At 47.7% G+C, this 20,229-nt stretch overlaps 1 pseudogene; it reads right to left on the reverse strand.

The window, feature by feature from the left end:
• Positions 1-5,753: 5,753 nt before the first annotated feature.
• On the reverse strand, positions 5,754-17,059 carry LOC136157729 (histone-lysine N-methyltransferase PRDM7-like; annotated as a pseudogene).
• Between the last annotated feature and the right edge of the window lie 3,170 nt (positions 17,060-20,229).

Genomic DNA, 20,229 nt, shown 5'->3' on the forward strand with positions numbered 1-20,229 from the left:
TGCAAACAGTGAGAGTTTTACTTCTTTTCCAATCTGGATTCCTTTTATTTCTTTTTCTGCTCTGATTGCTGTGGCCAAAACTTCCAAAACTATGTTGAATAGTAGCGGTGAGAGTGGGCACCCTTGTCTTGTTCCTGACTTTGGGGGGAATTCTTTCAATTTTTCACCATTGAAGATAATGCTTGCTGTGGGTCTGTTGTATATAGCTTTTATTATGTTGAGGTATGTTCCTTCTATTCCTGCTTTCTGGAGGGTTTTTTTTTTTTTTTTTATCATAAATAGATGCTGCATTTTGTCAAAGGATTTCTCTGCATCTATTGAGATGATCATATGGATTTTATTTTTCAATTTGTTAATGTGGTGTTTTATGTTGATTGATTTGTGGATATTGAAGAATCCTTGCATCCCTGAGATAAAGCCCCCTTGGTCATGATGTATGATTTTTTAATATGTTGTTGGATTCTGTCTGCTAAAATTTTGTTAAGGATTTTTGCATCTATGTTCATCAGTGATATTGGCCTGTAGTTTTCTTTTTTGTGGTATCTTTGTCTTGTTCTGGTATTAGAACATACATAATGGCTGCCTCAGGAAACCCCGCCCCTCTGCCTCTGTCCAGGACCTGTCCACCTGTGGATGGCTACAGCAGGGAGAAAGTAACACATCTCCTCCCGAGGCTGGCCATTCCAGAAGATATTTGCCAGATTAATGGCCTTTTTACTGTATTTCCTCACCTCCCAGCTCTGTGTCCTATAAAAGACACTGGCATCCAGACCCTAACAAGATGGTTTCTTCGAGATATTAGTCTGCTATCTTCTCAATCTGCTGGCTTTTCAAGGAAAGTCATATTCCTTGCCTGAGCACCTTGCCTCTGATTTATCGGCTTTTTGTGAGGCATGCACAGCGAGCTTGGACTTGGTAACAATCCCACATGCCTTGCAGTCAAGATATCAAAACATAAAATGGAAGCAATATTGTAACAGATTCAATAAAGTCTCTGAAAATGGACCATATAAAAAGATCTGAAACCAAAAACCAAAAGGAGCTCAGTGGTTGTCTGAAATGTTTAGAAAGGAGTTCGTGCCCCTCTTGCCCATACCCCCTGAAGCCACACTGGACATTTCGAACCTGTCCATTCAGGACACCCTCTCCAGACCCCAGCTGGAGGTGCTCTGCCCCCAATGCCCACCTGGGTCTCAGGAGCTGGCAGGGACCGACCCTGGGGGGTCTCCTCTCTGGTCCAGGGGAGCGTCACACCAGCCACCCTGTCTCCCTGCCCATAATAAATAAGGAGGGTTGTCAGCACCTGGGCGAGTGATGCTGTGGGCACCCGGACTGCCTCGTCGTTGTGAGATTTCGTGTGAAGACAACACAGAAGGCGAACCAGCCAAGAGGGATCCAGGCAGCAGTGAACCCCTCTTCACAGGGACTCTGTGAGACCAAGACTCACTGCGCACCCTGCTCCCACTTTTGGGAACTGGCCTCTGTCATTCTCTGGGCAGGAGGTGGGAAGGACAACTCGGTCTCTCTTCCACCTCCTGAGACCCAGGTCACCACCTGGGGTCCAGACAGGGTGTCCCGAATGCACAGGGCCTAACCGTTCAGTGAGGCCGGCCCTCGTCCACAGTGCACTGACCTGCTGCCGGGTCTCGGGTTCCCTGGCATCCAACTCCCCCATCGCCAACCCCAGCTTGGTGTCTTGGGAGCCCCTCACTGGCGGGCACCCCGGAGGTGAAAGCTGCATGCCCAGCGAGAAGGAGGAGAAGCCGGTGGGACAGGGGTCCAGCATGGAGTGCCCAAGGCCCCTCTGCTCCCCCAGGAACACCCAGCCTTTCTCCTCTTCAGTATGTGTCTTTGTGGCTGGTGTTGCCAAACACCTTCCTCTGGAACAGAAGGCTCCATGACCGTGGAAGGGGTGGAGGTGAGGAGGCGCTGTAGCCCTAAACCCAGAGAGCTTCAGAACTAACTTCCCTGAGACCTGAACATACTGCCTGTTACATCTGTACCAACCGAGGCCAGATCCAGGCAGACTCTCTGTAGAAAAACTTTCCATGTCCAATGAGAGAACCAAACTAGGCCAAGATCTGTGAGATTCTCTGTGGAAACACTTTTCTGTCCAACAAGAGAGGACTTGTTAACCCACAGCTGAACCCCGAGACGTGGGACGTGCTGTAACTGTGGAGACTGCAGGGAATGCGTTTGAGAGGCTTCTTCCCCGGCGGTTCCCCGACGCCCCTGGAGTTACTGGCCCCAGAGGCGGAGCACTGGCGCTTCTCTCCTCACTGCAGGCCAGACGGTGCCCCCAACCACACAGCCCTGCTCCTCTGCCTCCCTGAGTTCAACAGAAACCCCCCGGTCACGAGGCCAAAGTGCAGTCTTCTTGGTGAGCAGAGCAGAGGTCAGTGGGAAGGTGGGTGGAGGCTGAAAGCTTCTTTGTAGAGGAAAAATACGGACGTGTGTTCCCGTGTGTGGTGGCCGGATGCTGCAGTAATTGGTGTTCCCCACACATTTATGGGTGGGTTTTACTTTCTGTATTTTCTAAATTTCTTCTTTTTTAGACAGTTGCATATTATGAGAAAATTTTGCAATCAACCACGAGCACTTGCAAAATAAGATCTTTTGGTTTTTTCTTTTCCTAAAATGTTGCAGTTTTCTATGATGACAGATGAACAGCCTCCTACTTTTAAGTATTCATTTAATTGGCTGCGCTTGGTCTTAGCTGTGGCATGCAGGGCCTTCAGTTGCCGCATGTGGGAAATAGTGCCCTGATCAGGGATTGAACGTGGCCCCCTCTGTTGGGAACTCAGAGTCCTAGCCTGTGGATCAGCAGAGAATGCTGCGATCTCCCGCTTAAAAAAAGATTATATATTTATTTTTGGCTGTTCTGGGTCTCTGCTGCTGTGCGGGCTTTTCTCTGGTTGTAGGGCATGGGGGCTACTCTCCCGTTTCTGTGCTGAACTTCTCCCTGTGGAGGCTGCTCTGGTTGGGAAGCAGAGACTCTAGGATCTTGGGGTGCAGTAGTTGTGAAAGGACTTAGTTGCTCCACGGCACGTGGGGTCTTCCCAGGTCAGGGATGGAACCTGTGTCTCCACGGGTGTGGTTGACCTTAAGAACACCACGGACTTTACTCTGTGTTGGAGCTCAGTTCCGGGTCTGAGCAAGCGTGGGTTCCTGGTGCTGTCCCCACCCTCACTCACCCAGGGTGGGGGGCTTTGTGTCCACCTTGTCCCCTCGTGCAGCCTGGTCACCCCGGGACCCGTGCTGTGTGAGCGTCTGCTCTGCTCACAGCGCACCCCGGGGCCCATCAGACTTCACTCATGAAAGAGAAGTGTAAGGATGAACTATTCCATGGTTAAGAATTTCAAGGTCGCGACAGCGTTGACCAGAGCGCTCAGGCACAGGTACGAGGCCCATGCATAGAGAAGCCGCGGTGTGGGATTCAAGGACCCTCCGTGTGGGGGTGGGATGGGGGCCGGACGGGGATATCCTGCAAACGCGGCTCCAGGCTCTGTGCTCGGCAGGGGGACGACTGTGGCACTGCCTGTCTGTGAAGGGGCCCTGGGGCTGCCCAGGTCAGCAGGAACGGCAGGGGTGTGAAGGGAGGTCGCCCTCCCTTAGCGCCCCTGACCTAACACCCGCTCATCAGGGCAGCCCAGTGCCTAAACGGCCCCTTCCTCACCTAGCTCTGAAGACCTGGAAGGTGTGGGGGCTGGAGGAGATGCAGAAAACAAATTCTGTAAAGCAATTATCCTTCTATTAAAAATTAAAAAAAAAGACTAAAGAAGAAAACACAAAAGACAGCAAAGATGGGGATTGCGTTTTCAGCCAGACTCTGCCAGATTCCGCCTGTGCTTACGCATCAGACCAAAATGCTGGTGCTCCCACCCCGTATGACAGATGAGAATACAGACACAGAGAGGTTGAGCATCTTGCCCCAGCTCACACAACTGCAGGGGGCAGGGCTGAGAACTGGACCCCTGTGGTCGAATCTGGAGTCCAGATGCTGTGATGACACCGAGGGAGCGGCAGAGACCAGACGGTCCATGCTGAGTCAGGCTCGCGAGCACACACACACACACACACACACGCGCGCGCATGAGGCCAAAGGAGAGCCGGGGTCTATAAGGAGGAGGGGCCCCACTTCCCAGGAGGCCGGGGAATTCCCTTCCCTGGTGAGTCTGACTCCACTCTGCATTCCTCTCCCTGGACCCAGGACTGACTGTCCAGTGACCTAACTGAGTTGGCTCCAGAATTATGCCTTCCCAGCGGTTAAGCTAACTGGACCCCACTGCTGTCAGTAAAACGGGGAATGAATACATAGTCTGGGATTCAGATTTGTTTTGAGACAAAATTTATTAGAAGAGGAGACCTAAAAAACCACGAAGGCAATTGGCATGAACATCTCCAAAACACTTGAGAAACCCTCTGCTGTTTATCTACCTCCTCTCATGTCATGAAAGTGGAAGGTCTATTTAACAAGTAATTCTGTGCTTATCATACTCTTTCTTTAAAATATTTATTATATACTTATTTATTCGGCTGTGCTGTGTCTTAGTTCCAGCATGTGGGAGCTAGTTCCCCAACCAGGTATTGAACGTGGGTCTCTGCATTGGAGTTTTGACCCCTGTACCACCTGGGAATTCTCTCCTCATACTCGTGGGGACAGTAACGGGTCACAGGCCTCCTCTGAGGCGCCCTTAGAGCTGAGGCATGGGGTGGCTGCAGAAATCCTCCTGTGGCTAAGGTGTGGTTTGTTGCTCATGACTCACTCACACTCCCTGCAAACATAGGGTTTCTCCCCTGTGTGTGTCCTCTGGTGGGTGATGAGGAGGGACTTCCGACTGAAGCTTCGCCCACACTCCCCGCAAACATAGGGCTTCTCCCCTGTGTGTGTCCTCTGGTGTCTGATGAGGGCTGACTTCTGCCTGAAGCTTCGCCCACACTCCCCGCAAACATGGGGCTTCTCCCCTGTGTGTGTCCTCTGGTGTGTGATGAGATGGGACTTCCGATGGAAGCTTCGCCCACACTCCCCGCAAACATAGGGCTTCTCTCCTGTGTGTGTCCTCTGGTGTCTGATGAGGGCTGACTTCTGACTGAACCTTCGCCCACACTCCCTGCAAACATAGAGTTTCTCCCCCGTGTGTGTCCTCTGGTGTGTGATGAGATGGGACTTCTGATGGAAGCTTCGCCCACACTCCCCGCAAGCATAGGGCTTCTCTCCTGTGTGTGTCCTCTGGTGTCTGACGAGGACTGGCTTATGACGGAAGCTTCGCCCAGACTCCCCGCAAACATAGGGCTTCTCCCCTGTCTGTGTCCTCTGGTGTCTGATGAAATCTGACTTCTGATGGAAGCTTTGCCCACATTCCCCGCAAACATAGGACTTCTCCCCTGTGTGTGTCCTCTGGTGTCTGATGAGATGGGACTTCCGATGGAAGCTTCTCCCACACTCCCCGCAAGCATAGGGCTTCTCCCCTGTGTGTGTCCTCTCGTGTGTGCTGAGACTTGACCTGTCCTTGGAGCCTTGCCCACACTCTCCGTACGTGACCCTCATAATCCCTGAGACCCCTGCCCCCGTGAGCAATGTGCCTGTGTCCTCTGGATTCAGTTTCTGGCTTGTGCTGGGTTCGTCTTTCATTCTCTCATGCACCCCAGAACCCCCCATTTGTCCTCCGGGTGAGTAGGAAGAGGCCCTTGAAATCCTCTTCAGCCTTACGCTTTTCAGCAATTGTTGGGGCCTGTCCTTGGCCTCCTGACCCTCAGGTTTGTCGCTCGGGCTGTGTGGATCTGAATATCGCTGATTTTGACTGCCTGGGCAGGGATCCTCTGGTTGGAGGAGGTCTCTTTCAGATGGTCTCAGGAGGGTCTGAGAGGGGTGACTGCGTTGGATGTGTCGGCTGAGGAATTTCTGGCTGGAAAAGGCCAGAGAGCAGGAGGGACATAGGTGGATCTTGGGCTTCGGTTCTGCTGAATGAGGAAGCTTTTGGTCAGGTAGCTGGTTTGTCGTGATCAGGCCCACCCGACTCATCATCTAAGTGTTGACAGTGCACGATTTCTGTCCCATCAAGTGTCTTTACAGTCCATTTTTCCATTCCACTGTTATTCTCTACATCTACAGAAATCCAGGAAGCGGGTGTCAAGGGCCTTTTCTACATACCACCCAGATAGGGACCTTTCAGCTGCAACAAGGCAGCGTCTCTCCTGATAGAGATGGATCTGCAGGGACTTTCCCTGCGTGTAAGTGTCTGAAAAGTCACGTCACAGTGGCCCCAGGTATTCACCCTACTGAGGGATAAGACTTGGTGACTTAGGTGAAATGTCCTGAGTGGCTCCCTGTGAGGGGAGAGGGTCTATTAAGTTAGGGGCGCCTGGCCTGGAGCTCTCTGCATATGGGAAGCAGCACGGGGGGTGGTTAGAGCAGGTGTGGGTAAATCTGACTTTGTGGCTCCTTGTTCAAAGAGCAGCCTTGGTGCCGATCTCTGCAGGAAGTGGGTTTGAGCCTGGACGAGACCGAGCGGCCCAGGTCCCACTGACTACAGGTCTGGCTCCTGCTGCCCAAACTGGTTCACAAATTGCTCTTCTTTCAGTTTCCCATAAATCATAAAATAAAGGCATATCCCTTCTCAACCTCACCAGTACTCATACCTCATTTATTTCATTCAGGCTTAATCCACTTAACATGCACCAGGAAACCCTGTTTAAAATGCATGTCCAGCCAGACTCTTCACACCCTCACTCCCAAGCATCTTCAGACAGCCCACTCTCCCCTCATGTCTGGCAATGAACTGATCTCTGAGGGGACTCCCCGCTACTGTCTCTTCCCAAAAGTGAACCAAAGGATCGTCTTAGCACAGAGAACATGCTGCTTGCAGCTGAAAGCCTGGCGGTTGTTCTGTGTCACCCAGGAGGACCCCTGGGGCCTGCACGTGGACACAGGCCCTGAGTCTTCCGTGTCCCGTCCAGCCCCCATCCTCTGCCTCTGTGCTTCCTCCCGCAACCCCTGGCCTGGCCTCTCTTCCCGGCCCTGGGGCTGAGGCACTGGCTGCTCCCCTGCCTGGAATCCTTCCCCGCAGGTGTTGTCTCTGCAGAGGCCCTGCCGCACCGTCCTGCACCACAGCCCACCCTCTGCTCACGCTGACTTAGGCACGTTCCCTGCGCTGGTTTTCCTCAGAGCACCAGCCCCTGTCTGGTGTGAAGCCCCTGCTGCCCTAGGGCAGTGGTTCTGTCTGTTTCGGTGCGTGGAGCCCCGTCTGGCACAGAGCGTGAACTCACATGACAACAGACTGGAACAGTGACTGAATGCGCATCACTGTACACGTGTCGCTTAGAAATGGGAAGAAATGAGGAAGAAACAGGCAAATGGGAGAGAGCTGGTAGGTGCTCGAAATGTTGCTTTTTGCTTCTCAGCCTTTTAGCAGAAGGTGATGTTGCACATTTTTTTGCATGAAATATTAAAAATTAGAACTAACATTTTCAATATAAAATTTCTCCTAACAGTCATGAAAAGAATCAAATTCTGAGGCATTTTAATTGCAACTCACCTCACTTTGGACTGGATTGTCCTCTGCTTCGAAATCGGACCACGAGGCTCCCAGGATGGGGTGGGGGGCTGGAAGAGGGGAGACACTCACCTCTCCCGGCCGCGAGCTCACTCTTCCCCCTGCTGTTCCGCTTGATGCCAAGGTCCTGACCGTACTCGTCCCCATACCAGACCAGCAGCTCACAGCCCGGCCTGACCACCCGGCAGGTTCGGTAGAAGATCTGCCCGTGATACTGGAAGGCCACCAGGTTCTGCTCCTCGTCGTCCCGGGCACAGTTCACATACCTGGGGTCGAGGCCGGGAAAGGGAAAGAAACCTCAGGGGATGAGTGCCCTCCACTCTCCGCCCATGCCCAGCTCCTTGCCTTCCGCCTCTGAGACCGCCCCTCATGTGGACCTTCTGTTCACACCTTCGACCAGGCCATGTGAATTCCCATGCTTTTCTCTCCTTACCTAAGCAGCCATTTCTCAGAGCCCAGTTCCAGACTCATCTCCACCTGGACTGTCTGTGAGGTTGGTGACCTTCAGCTCCTCTAAACTCTGAATTAAGTTCTCTTTCATCCACAGGACTTGGGGCTCCTTGGCTAGCACGCAGCCCTCAGCACTCACCCCAGCCTGCCTTCTCTCCCGAGGCTTTCTCCCATCTCCCCACGTGTATCCAGGGTCCTATTAGCTTGCCCACCCCCTCCCACGGAAACTTGGAGAGAGCTATGATATAGCTTGGAACTCGGAGGAGTAATAGTCTGTTCACTCTCTGTCTGCCCTGATGAAAGGAGAGGCCCTCAGAGAATGACTCTGCTCAGGGCCAAGCTGCCCCCATTCCTTCTGAGGCCTCAGGGCCCGCTTCTCACTGGAACCAAGCCTGAGGAGGTTGTTGCCCAGAGAGAGTCAAGGTCTCCTGTGTTAGGTCATCCTGGCGTGTGCAGTTGCTCAAAGCTTGAAAAAATAAGGTTACTGCTCCTAAAATCAATTGGCTAATGTCTGTTTGCAGTATGTTCTCCAACAGGACATGGCTTGTGTGATCTACTTCAGTACCGATGTTCACTGTCTAAACTGAACCATCAAGGGCGTGGTAAGTGTCCATTAAGTGAGTTAAAGTGTCCCTGGTGAATCTAGACTCCTCAAGTTGTTTTCAAGTCCACCAGTTTTGTTCAGCTTATAGACATGTATCTTGATGGCATATGCCATATTTTTATTTCCTTCTCTCTAGTGTTTTCTGAAATGAAAGGGCATTATATGGAGGGAAAATAGGAAAGGAGATATAAAAGCTGTTGAGGGAGCCGGGTTGAGAAGGAAAGGGGCGTGGGACGGAGGGCGTCTCAATGTCTACACACTGCAGACTCACTGCACTCACCTCATCCAGTTGGCCGAAGACGTGTCCTTTCCATGCACATACTCGTAGCAGTTCCTCCCTTTGGTGATCTGAGGGTCAGAAAAAGAGTTACAAGCTTTCCTCTTTCTTTCTTTTTTTTTTTTTTTTTTTGGTAGGAAGCAATAGAAGAGCTATTTCCCTGTGTAGTTATTGGTGCTTTTCAGCCTGCATGGATTCAAGTGCCAGTCGGACCACACGGTAAGCTCCTTACTCATCATTCCAAGTCTGAGTCTCTTGGTTCATTGAAGGCAAGGGCTCCACAAGGGAGGAGTCACTTCTGTGTGTCTGTACACTGTGTTCCCACCTCTCCTCTGAGCTTTAGATAGAGGACCTGAGTGTCTGTACAGTGTGGTCCCACCTCTCCTCTGACCTTTAGATGGAAGTCCTCTGTTCACATCCAGGACACACAGTACCCAGGGCTGACTCTGTCATTGCCGACCGTGTTATCACCATCTGTGTCCTCCCATGTAGACATGAAGTGCCCCCCACAACATACAAGCGGTTAGAGGCCAGAGGACAGGGAAATGGGTGCTTCTCACCAGCCAGGCATATCCACTATTGGCAGCCTCTTCATCATCTGTGATCTGGCCCTCATAGGGGCCAAAGTGCAGGCCCGGTGGCAGATCGGATGCCTCGTTCCACACTCCAAGCCCAGCGTCAGGGATGCCCGACACTCTGATGCTTAACCCAGGGGGCAGAGTGAGGGCTGAGCGATTGGCATGCCCCTTTTCCACTGCACAGTCCTTTACAAAGGTTGGGGGCCCATGGGCAGCACAGCTGTCGATGAAGAAGGTCTGACACTCCTCACAATCTGGAGGTGAGAACAGGGAGTGAGAGGAGGTACAGTGATGTTGCTGGTCGCATTGACCTTCAGAAAGAACTGGGGAATTCATGGCATTTGGCCTCGATCTTGTACCCCAAGTCATAGAGGAAGGGGATGATCGGGGGACCAAATAGTTACGTGAGGTTACTGGATCAAGGGCTCGTAGCCCCTTCTCCATGAGTGGGCCAGCGGAGTCACTCACAGAGGTAGTCGTCATCCTGGGGCTCGCTGACCTCTTGGTAGACGTGGCCCTTTCTTTCTCGTAGACTGTACCTCTTCACTCCAGTCTCCTTTCCTCTGAGTTCTAAGATGGAGAACAGAAGCTGAGCAAGGCTGCTGGGATCTGGGGAGTTAGTCCCTGTTTTGTCAGAAAGTGTGAGATCTCCTACCTGTCCATCTCTACACTTTGTTAAAACTTTCTTACATGTAGTTTTCAAACTTTACTTTTGTAATTTTATGCTTTTATGATGTAATATTAATTTCTTGGCCAGACTGCATATCTTGTGGGATCTTAGTTCCCTGACCAGGAATGGAGCCCACACCTCCTGCAGTGGAATCGTGGAGCCTTAACCACTTAACCCGCAGGAAGTCCCTCTCTATACTTTGTTTCTTCTCCCTTTAACTACAGGTTCAGGAGACTGAAGCTCCACTGACCACAGATGCCCAGTTCAGTGATAGCATCTTACACTTCCTGTTAGTAGGTTTAATTTCCAAACCATCTTGCTTAGGAAATAGTTCAATGACACCTCTACTCAGAAAATATATGGTAAGGGCACATGATATGTAAGGCACTGAGCAGAGGTCTGGGCATGAACACTAACAAAGCTCGGTTCCCATTATCACAGCTGGATTTATTGAACTCCTTGTAGGTGTCAGACTTTTGCATTTAATGTAAAGCTTTCAAGCACTGTATGAATTATGTATCCTTATCTTCACTTTACAGATAGCAATCAGGACATCAGAAAATGTATAAGATTTTCCCAAGGCCTCAGTGCTAACTTCATGTCTCAGATCAGTCCAGCTTAAACCCATGCATACCCAAAGTCCATGCCACACACCTAGGCCATACCTATTAGTTTTTCTACAGGGATTAGAGGAATTAATTAGAGGAACTTCCCAAATTTTCTCTTACCGACTTTTTGTCTGGGGTGCTGTCCAGGGGTCCTTGCTTTTCTGGGAGGGGGGACCGGTTTCTGAGCCTGCTTGGAGCGACTTGTCTTCAGCGATTCTGCTGCTCCCAGCAATTCCTTCAAACCAGATTCATTACTTAATGCTGCCCTGGACATTCTCTTCCATGTGAGTAAAAGACAACATGCATTTCTTTAGTTCTTTAAGACTTTATGAAGTGTTTTCACATGCATGTCTTCAGTTAATACTTTGACAAATCTTGGAAATACCTGATATGGGGGGAGGGTCTGAACACTGGAGTGTAAAAAAGGGACCTAGGCGGATAGGGAATGAAAACTAGAATTCATATCTTAAGGTTCTTCCCCTTCAACTTTCTGCATAAAAGTGACAGCAAGGCAGGGAGAATAGCTGGAGGCCAGCGAAAGAAAAGGGTAAGGGCTCATAGAGAGATCCGGGGGTTTCTATTAATTAGTGGCCCTTTGATGGACGAGGAACTATGGTAAATTACAGATGGGACAAAACACATGTGGAAAATAAGGTGACAAAGCAGTGAGATTAAGAGGAGAGAAGACGATCGGCAGAAACACATTTAGACAATAAAGAAAATGAGATGAAAGCTGCAGGTTGCCATGTCCTAGCGACAATGCTTGGAATTAAAGTAGCTGGTCTCATCAGTTCTCCTTGAACAAGGCTGTATGACCAGCTGGTTCTACTCACTTTCCTGATCCATGAATTGTTATACAGGATAATTCTTAATATTACAGTGGACATGAAATTTAATAACGTTCAACAAATTGTTGTGTGTGCTATTTAATACAGTAAGAACGTGCGCATACATCCCTGGTATCAATTTATTCCCTAAACTGCATCTATATTTCAAGTGCAGCTCACAGATTCTATCTTCAGCATCCTTTGACCTTTCTACTCCTAGATGAATGCTTAAATTGGAGTCACTCATTCACAAAACATTCAGGGGGCCCTCAGGGGCTTTGAGCTGGGCCTGGACTTCTGAGAATGAATGGGTGTGGGCTAGGCTCTCAAAGGTCACAACACAGGGGCAGGCTAAACAAATGATTACAAACAAGAGAGTTGCCTAATTAGAGCTCAAGAAGGAGTTGTTACTCCCTCCTACAAGAATGAGCATTTGAAATGATGCCCAGATGATGAGTTTCTACTCAAAAGCAGGTAATCTATGTGAAGTCCTTCTGTTATTTTCTTATTTGTTGCTTTTCAGTCATAACTTGAGGCTTCTCAGGGTTGCGAGTTGCTTCCTCATATTGGAGTGGGAGTCTCTGAGGTAGGGATCCTGTCTCCTTCTTCATCTTGGACTGTCCACTCTACAAGCTGCCCAGCATGTCCTTAAGCTTCTTCATCTTGGGCTGTCCACTCTACAAACTGCCCAGCATGTCCTTAAGCTTCCCTTATTCAGATGTCTTAGCATATCCCTCTCTAGCAAAGCACACAAAACTGACGTTGAAAACATCTCTCAGATGAGTGATATAAAGATGTATGAATAAGCTTCATAGAACTATGGAAGTTTTAATCTGTTTGTCAGGGGTTTAGAGAAAGTGCTTTGGCTTAGATTGCACTTCCTGTGATACTGTGATCTCAGGCATATAATCAAATATTTTTTACCTCTTTTTTTGAATCTATAGTGGTGATAGTTATATACCTACTTTTAGGTACTGTAGGACTGATTTAAGGTTTAAGTAAGTTTATTCACATAAAATGCTTAAAGTCTGAAATATTATGAAAATAATGTAACAACAGAACCGCCTACTACTCTTGTTGTTCTTACTAACTGTAAAGATGGTGATATCAGACATTGTGCTAAAGATTCAGGACAGGAAGGCCGCAGTCTCCAGGATCTCTGTGTTTTCTCCTAATCTCACCTGTGACTAGATCCATGAGGAGGGTATTTTGGCAACAGGATTTGGGAAATACTCACCTTCTGGTGTTTACTGTGCTCCACTCTGAAGGCCATTGAAGAAGGTTTACCTAAAGAATGATGAGATTCAGTGTTTTGGTTGGTAAATGCTTCTAAACTCTGGGTATTCTAATTAAGGACACGTAATTCTAAGACAGAGAGTGACAAAGACAATGATTACCAAAGGAGGAATGGAGAATGGTTTCTGTATCATCAACTCCCATGGTTCCACTGGGAGCACACATAATTTTCTTAAAATTATAAAAAAATATGAAACTTCATCTGTGCCTCATCTGATGTTCATAAAGTATCTAATAAATTTACTCGTCTTTCATGACAAAAGTACTCAACAATGTAGGAATAGGAGGAAGTGACTGCGATATAATAAAGGTCATATATTGAAAGTCAACCTCTAACATCACCGTCATCAGTGAAAAATATCAAGAAGAAAAGTCAAGGATGCCCATTATCAGCATTTCTGTTCACCATAATATTAGAAGTCCTAGCTAGAGCTTTAGGTTAGAAATGGAAACAAAAGGCTTCCTTTTGGGAAGAAAGAAGTAAAATTATGTCTGTTCACAGGGGCATGGTTTGATGTGCAGAGAAATCTTTAAATCCACACACACAAAAATCCTCCGCAGAAAGTTGCACGGTACAAAATCAACATTCAAATATCTTTCCATGAATGAAGAATGACCATTCCACAAATTAAAATAAGAAAATAATCCTATTTATTTTTTATTGTTTTAAATCTACGATCAAGAGCTAAATTAGAAAAAACAATATTTCTTTTTATTTATTTGTTTGTGCCAGCACTTTGTTGCAGCATGTGCGATCTAGTTCCCTGACTAGGGACTGAACCCAAGTTTTCTGCACTGGGAATGTGGAGTCTTAGCCACTGGATAAATAATCTTATTTATAATCGCATTGAAAAAAATGAAGTAATTAGGAATAAATTTAAGGAGATGAAAGACTTATATGTTGAAAACTACAAAATATTGCTGAAAGGAATCCGACAGTAATAAATAGATAGGCATCTCATGTTTATGGATTTGGAGGCTTAATATTATTAAGCTGTTCATACCACCCAAAGCAATTTAAAGATTCAATGCAATTCCTATTAAAATCCCACTGGAATTTTTTTCAGATATAGAAAATCCATCCAACAGTTAACACGGAATCTCAGAGCACCCCAAACAGGCAAAGCAATCTTAGAAAGAACAGCAAAGCTGGAGGCCTCTGATTTCAGAACACACTACAAAGGTACAGGAGACAAAAGAGTGTAGATTTGGCAAAACATGTGTGCTTAGTCGCTCAGTCTTCTTGACTTTCTGTGACCTTTTGGACTGTAGCCCACCAGGCTCCTCTGTCCAGGGGATTTCTCAGGCAAGAATACTGGACAGGGTTGCCATTGCCTTCTCCAGGGGATCTTCTTAACCCATGGATTGAACCCGCATCCCCTGTGTCTCCTGCACTGAAGGCAGATTCTTCACCTGCTGAGCCACTGAGGAAGCTGGCTGGCATAAAGACAGATATGTCAATCAATGGAACAGAATAGACAGCCAGAAATAAACTCTTTGGATACATGGTCTAATGATCTTCATCTAGGGTGTTAAGATAATGGGATAAGTTTAATCCCTTTAATGAATGGTGCTAGGGAAACAAAATAACCATATGCAAAATAATGAACATCTTACATCTTGAAGAAAAATCAATTCAGAATGGATGAAAGACCTAAATGCAAGACTTGATAAGACCCTTAGAAGACAACAAGGGTGAAGCTTCACGACACTGAATCAGCAATGATTTCTTAGATATGGTACCAAGTGCACAAGGATTAGTAACAAAGTAAAAATAGACAAATGAGATTAATCTTAAAACCCCTGTGCAGCAAAGGACACTGAACAGACTTGAAAAGGCCACCTGCACGATGGTAGAAAATATTTGTAAAATATGCATCTGATAAAGCGTTACTAAGCATACACCAGTATGAAGGATACCTATAAGCCAGGAAGAGAAACTGATGGACCATGATGGCACCTTGCTATCAAATTTCCATGTTCCAGGATTGTAAGAAAATAAATTTCTGTGGTTTAAGGAATGCAGTCTGCTTTGTTATGGCAGTCTGAGCTGACTAACAGTGAGAGAAGGAATTGAATAGACATTCCTCCAGAGAAAATACACAAACGGCCAACAAACATATGAAAAGATGCTCAATATTACTAATCAATAGGGAAATGCAAATTGAAACCTTCTGTGATGGGCAATATGTATAAGAAGACAATAGCATGTTTGGTAAGGATATGGAGAAATTGGAACCCTTATACACTACTGTTGGCAATGTAAAATGTTGCAAGCTTTCTAGAAACAGTATGGAGTTTCCACAGAAAGTTAGAACTGCTGTATGGTCTAGCAATCCAACTCAAGAGTTTGTTTCCATAAAAAATTGAAAGCAAGATATTGACTAAATAGTGGGCACATGTATGGTCCTTGCCGCATCATTCCCAATGGGCAAGATGTGTGAGCAATCTAAATGTCCATGGGGGATAAAAGATAGAGATTATATATAAGATATATGTTATACTTATTATATCCACATGCACACAGGGAATGTTTTGAAGCCTTAAAAAAGAATTCTGTCACATGCTACGTCATGGATGGGCCTTGATGATATTATACTAAGTGAAATGAACCAATCAAAAAAGGCAAATATTGCCTGATTACACTTCTCTGAGGTATCTAAATTAATCAAATCTGTGGAAACAGAAAATATAATCGTGGTTGCCAAAGGCTATGAGGAGGAATGATTGGAAAATTGTTTCTCAGTGGGTTAGGGCTTCAGTCACGCAAGATGTAACACTTCTACAGATTTGTTGTACAGCAATGTGTATATATATATCCAGCGGCTCAGCGGTAAAAACTCCACCTGCAATGCAGGAGATGCAACAGATGCAGGCTCAATCCCTGGGTTGGGAAATCACCTGGAGCAGGACATGGCAACCCACCCCAGGATTCTTGCCTAGAGAATCCCATGGACAGAGGAGCCTGGTGGGCTCCAGTCTCTGGGGACGCAGAGTCAGCCATGACTGAGCGATTAGCACTGTGGCCACTAACACTAACGTGTACATAGTTAGCAGCGGTGTGCCATACACTCAGAAACTGTTAAAAAGGTAAATAAAGACGAGCAGGCGTATGGTGAACCGAGGCGTATGTATTCCCTAAGAATCTCTCCTTTTGTCAAAACCTTTGCAGACAACCAAATGTTTGGTTTTCATGTCTGTTTCGCTAGTTTTAATAACCTAAGGGAACAGAGGGACGTCCCTGGTGCACAGTGGATGAGAATCTGCCTGCCAATGCAGAGGACACAGGTTCGATGGCTGGTCCAGGGAGATGCCACTTTCTGCGGGGCAGCTAAGCCTGTGTGTCAGAAACTACAGAGCCTGCACGTGCTCTGCAACGAGAAGACATTCACCGCAACCAGCGAAAGGCCGTGCACAGCAACCAAGACCCCGTGCAGCCAAAACTAAATAAGTAATATTTAAAAATCTGGGAGAACAGAAATCCATATATGGAGAATCATAGATGTACCTAAATTGTTTTCTCCAGTCAGGCAGATTAACTCTTCTAAACTGTTTGAGCAGCAGAAGAGGAAGTGAGCTGCTCACTTCTATTTTATAATAAGTGTACTTCATTCCTGATACCATCTCTGGTCAGTGAAATGTGGGAAAGATCATGGAGAATAAATAGTTCTCTCCAACCCTTTCCCATAATCAAAATAAAGAATTAGTTTAACCTTAGGCTAAGAAGATCACGGGTTTTGTTTATATACATACATAAATAATGTATCTTGACATAATATGTTAATCATTTCCTCTTTGAAGAGACTTAATACAATAACCAATAACTAATCTGTTTGGTGAATTTATTTCAAAAGTTTGTTTAACTGCCTTTCACTAAGAATGTTTAGCAAGATAATTCTTTTTTAAAAGAGTGATAAATTTTAACCATAAAACTTTTGAGAATTACACTGGAACACCTATACATTCATCTTCATTCAGGATAATGTCAATACTCAGCCACAGCCACTTGGGAATGGTGAAAATTATGTTTTCCTTGCTACTGGCTGAGATGTAGTTGAGACCTAAGCCCAGGCTGGTTTCAGGAAGACACGTCCACATCCTCCTGGCCTCTCACCTTGCTGCCTTGGTGTCCACTCTTCATCAGAATCCTCAGTGTCATCTCCCTGGGGCTTGATGGCCTGCCTGCGGGGATGCATGAAAGTTGGTCGAGTGGCTCTGAAACCTGGAAAGAAGCAAAACATTTGTTCTAAGTAGGGGAAACAAAGCATAGAAGCAACGGAAAGTGTCACAAAGTCAGGGAATTAGTAGGATGTGCTGGGGGAATCTAGAACAAGGCAAGAAGTGAGCTCTGCACTGCAGGTCACCCTCCCTCTGGTACAGAACTGCAAACATTTCCTCCACGTTAGTCTCCACACAAAAGGGAACTGTGAGCAGGAGAGGCCACCTAAGAGCAGGCCAAGTGAACACTGAGGGTGAAGACTTCTTTCATGTTTCCCAGGCTCACAGGCACCCAGCACTTCCTGTTACCTATAACAATCAGCGCTTCGTAGTTTCTTTTCACATTCCTATATCGGATTTTTTCCCATTCTCCCATCTCTTCCCATTCCTCCTTGGAGAAGTATACGGAGATGTCTTTGAAAGCATCTTTGGCCTAAGGGAAATAATAGATTTCATCAGTGATTTACTAATCTAAGTCAGACCTTAGAGCTGAGCCTTCTCCTCCACCTTTTGTGCGGGGAGTAGCCTGAAGCTCCTGGATGGTCTGTGTGAGACAGGGATGAAGACTTTCCTTCCCGACGGCGTCCTGCTTAACTGAACAAACACTGAGCATTTTCCTAACTCTCCCTGGACACAGATCAGTTGAGAAACTAGTGTCCTGTTTTGTCCCACTCCACCCCACCATCTCAGACAGGACCAGGCATTGCCATCCTGTATACGGTCACAGGGAAGTTCACTCAGCTGCCAAGGCAAGCAGTCTGTGGTGCTTCAGGGACCAGCGCCATGTCTTTCCTATAGAGCTGGCTTAGAGCCCACTTTTCCGCCTCCACCTCTCACCATGGGCTTCCGCTCTGTTCTCCCAGCATCTCCCTCAGGGCTCTCCTCTGGAGACCTCTTCGGCCTAATGGCCATTGAAGTGCTCAAGGCCAAGGTGCCTGTGGAAGAAGAAGGTGCTGAGATAGCCCAGACCACTGTCCAGAGCCTGAGCTGCCTGCCTTGGGTGGAGTGTCCAGGGCAGGAAGGTGAGGGGACAGTTGGGGTGAGGGTGTTTGTGAGATGGATGAATCCTGACTAGATATGACAGATCAGCCTAATGTGAATTAGATTTGGTTTCTTTGGTTCCCCTACAATTCAGCCCCTCTGAGGGAAGGCACTGGGAGTGATGTGTCTGTGGGTGATGGAGGGATTCTTGAGGAAACCCGAAACCCCTACTGCTGGACTGGGGTCAGGCTGAAATCAGGGCTCTGTTCCAGTGCAACAGAGGGAATGTTTCTCCAAGAAGGGTTTTCAGGATCTCCTCCGGGGGACTCAGAAAAATCTGGGCATAACGTAGGTTCTACGTCTAAGGGAGAAGTTGCTCGGCTTGAGGAGATCTGGGTCCCACGGGCTGAAGTAACTGGGGTCGTCAGACAGAGGGGACTGGGGATCTTTTGTCTGATGCAGAATGCGCAGGGTGAGACAACTTGGGGTCTGTGATGCTGAGGAAATCGGGGGTTTCTTATTAAGAGACTTTAGGGCTCCGATAGGCAAGACAGTTAGGGTCTTGAGGAGGAAGAGTTTTACGAGCTCCCAGGCGGAGGTGTTCAGGGTCTCCGAGGTTTAGGAAATTTGGTCTCTCTGCGGGTGTTATTTTTAGGGTGCCTCAGGCTGAGGGGAACTGGGGTTGATCTAGGTATTTGAGGGTCGCAGCACTAGGGGATTGGGTCTTTCTGTGGATGAAGGGACTTGTAATCCCTGAAGCTAACGAGACGCAAGCCCCCTTCAGATTAGGACTCAGGTTACTCAAAGTTGTCGGGATTTCGGGCCTCCCACCCTGGAATTTGAAGCCATCAGACTTATCAGGTTTATGAGGGCTGGGCATGACGCGTTCCCTTCAGCCTCCCCGCTGTCCTGCCGCACTGCCCACCCTGTCCCCAGGAACGCTAGATGTTCAGCGAAGTCCAATCCTTCAGCGCTGAGGTGAAGTGAAGGGCCAGCAGCCTGCCTGTACCCTGTCAGGCACAAGCGACCAATCGGCGTTGTGACTGAGGCAGTCTGGCCAATAGGCGCCCGGGGGGTGGGGAGCGCGATGGAGGCCCCGCCCCACCGCTCAGGGATTGGCTGCTCTGTGGGCGTGTCTGTCACGCCTCCAGTGCGCAGGCGCAGCTTGGCTGGTTTCTTTGTTTTCAGGCAAGGCCTCTGAGGCCTGGAACCTCAAGTGGGCGGGTTGTCCTCAGGCTGAATGTTTCTTTCCAGTGCCCTCAACTGGTATATCGGCTCCACCAGACTGAAACCGCGCTCCCGGAGTTTATCCTAGGCCCACCTATGTCCTGCCTTATCAAATCCAGTTTTGGCGAGAGCTCTTATGTGGTGAGTACTGCATTATTCAAGGGAAACGGTGTAATTAACTACATTCTGATGAGACACAAGATAAACACCGTATGGTCAAAGATTTAAACACAAAGCGTGGAATATGTATGTTAGAAAAAACTTGGAGGATTTTTAACCTGGAAGTAGAAGTGGCACTGATGAGCCATCTGTTTATTTAATGTGGGTATGAAAAGCCTTCAGAAATGAGGTATAAGAAAACCTCAAAGCCTTGCAAGTGTTTTCTGTAAGCCAAGGCATCGATCTGGAGGACTGTGGATCCATAGAGCTGAGCTTGCCTGACACCTACTGGCCTCACAAGATAAAATAGGGACACTGGTTCTGGCCCTTAGCTAGCTTTGCTCACAGAAAAATAATGTGATTTCCATGTGTTGGAAGCAAAGCAACAGATTTTAGAGTTAGTACCAAGTGGTGGTTGGGAGTCTGGATGGAGAAATGTTACCAGAAAAGCGAGTTTACCTCTAGGTGGGTGTAGAGCCAAAACGTACAACGCAGCCAAAGCTCATGGGAAGGAAAAGTGTATTACTTGCAGAACTATGGAGAACACCATGGAGCTTTCCAGAACACTGTCTCTGTAAACCACAAAGTTGGGGAAGCTTTAATCTATGAGTACAGGCATGTTCCGGCTTCTGTGGTGACTCAGATGGTGAACAATCTCTGCATAGCAGAAGACCCGGGTTCAACACCTAAATGAGGACGATCCCAAGAGGAGGGCGGGGCATTCCGCTCCAGTATTCTTGCCTGGAGAATCCCATGGACAGAGGAGCCTGGTGGTCCACGG

Source organism: Muntiacus reevesi, chromosome 2 (genome assembly GCF_963930625.1).
Source record: "Muntiacus reevesi chromosome 2, mMunRee1.1, whole genome shotgun sequence".
NCBI lineage: Eukaryota > Metazoa > Chordata > Mammalia > Artiodactyla > Cervidae > Muntiacus > Muntiacus reevesi.